Below are 3330 nucleotides of genomic sequence, written 5' to 3' on the forward strand. Positions count from 1 at the left end.
GCCTGCCGTCGGACCGCCGCCCGGCCGTGCCTTCAGCCGGACCACCGCCCGGTCACTGCCTGCAGCCGGACTTCAGACCGACCTTCGTCGGACTACCGCTCAGCTGCCGCCCGTCGCTAGAACATCGCCCGGTCCCCGCCTACCAGACCTCAGCCCGACCTTCGTCAGACTACCGCCCGGTCGCCACCTGCTGGACGAAAAAAAGATTTACTTCTTCAGACCGTCTCCAGACATTCGACCGTCTCTCCAAATCACTGTAATTCGACCGCCTCTAAATCGAGGGACGGGTCAACCCTTGTAATTCACTCAAGTTTAGTGGAATATTTTCACTTGGGCAAGGCCCCGTGGTTTTTCCCTCTTCGGGCTTTCCACGTAAAAAAGATTTGGTGTTCTACTTCTCTCTTTCTGCTTGCGTGTTGGATATTCGTGCATTGCTAAGACTAAACATTTACTCACTCTACCGCCACGAATCTTTCAGACCGCAACAACCCTATTTCTGATTTCAAAGATATTATGTTTTTGACATTTTTATCAATCTTGTATTTTCGTTATCGAAAAATGTGAATAACTTTGTATTGACAAAATTTTCACCTCGTAATTTTTTATATATTGTAGAGATCATGATAATGAATATTTTGAGTATTTATTTGATATTTTTCACCAGGTGATTTTAATAATACAATAATTTTTATCTACATATAAATTTATTTTGACGTCTAAAAATCGTAGTGTAGAACAATAAAAGTCTTAAAATATCATTTTATACAATTGCTGATATTTTAGTAATTTTTTGAAATTGTTTATTTTTACATAATAGGATTCTCTGTTTTCTATCGTTATGACATTTTGACATCTTCTTAATTAAGCTCAATTATGCATTTTTTGCTGTAATGCATTGGAAATGTGTGTGGATATGTGCTTGAGTAATAGATGGTCGTTATTACTGTTATAGTTTTATGAAAATAATGTACGTGTGTGAAACAAATAAGTAAAGACTGTTTGACCCGTTGATTGGAGACTGATTGACCTATACAGAATAGTGGACCGACAAACTTTCTTTTAAATATTGTGGTTTGGTATTATCCTCAACTAATTCACGTGATACACTAATTATGAGTTAAAAGGAGATCATTACTGTGCTAACGGGCAAAGAGTGATGACTTTGTTTAATGAGCCAACGGTTTAATAACACTGATACTAACATTTAAAGACACCGTGATAGTCAGGACTTCTTACTTATTTAGTGCGACTATTTAAATGCATATTCTTGATACATTATTCTTATTATTATATAGATTTATTGTTATTGTATGAATTTATTATTATTGCATTATTATACTGCTTCTACCACTGGATTCTTACTATTATTGATATAAATACTGATACTATTTGATACTATTGATTCACTTTACTGATATTAAGCATGTTACATACTAAGCATGTGATATAGAATAATTGGATAACATGTGTACATTCATATATGATTTTATTACATTGATTTGATTTCGATAATTTTTATTGATACTTTATATGATTTTTGTACTGATTGGTATTACTGATACAATAATTACTTTATATATTTGACACTCATGTTGGATTATTGATTTACTGTCTTTCATGATGTAGTGTTTTACTATTTCTAGATTATGCTACTATTGCATGTGAATTTTATTATTTCTATACTAATTCAATGATCATATGAATGCTAATGTTATTATTTGATTGTTGATATGTATATTTCTATTTTATCGTGCTTTGAATTCAATTGTAGGTTTTGATGATCTGCTGGGCTTTTTAAGCTCATTATATGTGGTTAAATTATTTCAGATCATGGCAGAGGAGCACGAGTATGAGGCTAGTCAGAATTCTTTAGGTTATGTTTCTTTTTGTTATAGTCATAAGTAGTGCATATAATTTTTGAGAATAAATACATATGTGTACATCGATGTTTTAAATTATATAATATGTTTTGTTATTTATTACTGATAGATGATATTAGATTGCTCTGGTTGTTATTTATTAAATGATAAAAATAATTCTTTCAATTTAGATTCTTGAGCATCACACCCTTGATCTGAAAAATAAAAGCAAAACGGCTCTGTATGTTATCACAGTCTAAAATAAAAATTAATAATTGAAATCAAAATAAAATTGAAGATAATGTGTTATAAAAGTACTGTATGAAAAATTGAAGTAAAAGTTGAAATTGAAACCTAATGAATTATAAGTAGATATTCATTTTATTAGAATAGCTCTCAGCTTAAATATTTATATATCTTTAAAACTTTGTTAATATAATCCCACATTGGTAACCCTTAGGTCTTAACATAACAAAATCTCATCTCGATCGCCCACTAACGCTGGCATAATATCATATCATATTTCTTTCTTTTTTTTCATTAATTTCATTAATTAAAGCATAATTAGAGTAAATTAAAAATTATCAAAATGTCTTAATGGTAGACATCATAAATACTACGACTTTTATCTCTTCTAATTCTATCAAAAAAGAATTATTACTTGATTTCATAAGCTTTCACCAATAAGTTTGGATATATTATATATTTGATCATTTTGAACAATTTGATATGATGTTATTGTATTTTAAATGAAATACTAAATGATATCAGATACACGATATGATAACTCCATGTGATACCTTATTGATCCACGTGATTCACTGATTGAGAGTCATAAGGAGATGTGGGTTGATTGAGAGTTAGAAGGAGTTGGGGCGACTGATTCATGTGATTCAAGGGGACTTATAAGGAATACATTGTTTGTGAGTTATAAGGGATGATTGATTGGAAGTTATAAGTGCAGGAGGTAGATACCTTTAATACACACTCATTGAATATCTTAATACTGATACCGACATTACTATAAACACTATAATGATATTATGACTAACACTAATATTATTTATTATCATTAATACTATTTAACGAATTAATGTTACTGATTATGATACTATAATTATTACTAGTATTAGTACTGTTGAATGTTAATGATATTATGATTGATGATATAATTGATTGAGATGTGATGAACTATAGAAGGATAAATTGATACAAATAATTAATATATAAATTGATGCATATATTTCATTTTATAGCATATTATTCTCTTTTATCTTGCATTGATTTTAGTTGTAAGATTTTTGTTACTTGTTTGGCTATGTGTTCATTGTGTGGTTTTACATGTTTTCATAAAAATGTAATGATTATATGATATGAGGCTCCTGACAAGAAAAAATGTAATCATATTCTTTATGATGTTTATTGGCAAGCTCCAATTAAATGATTAAAATGAAAGATAAATATAATTCTT

This window comes from Dendrobium catenatum, unplaced genomic scaffold (assembly GCF_001605985.2).
Source record: "Dendrobium catenatum unplaced genomic scaffold, ASM160598v2 fragScaff_scaffold_631, whole genome shotgun sequence".
Lineage (NCBI taxonomy): Eukaryota > Viridiplantae > Streptophyta > Magnoliopsida > Asparagales > Orchidaceae > Dendrobium > Dendrobium catenatum.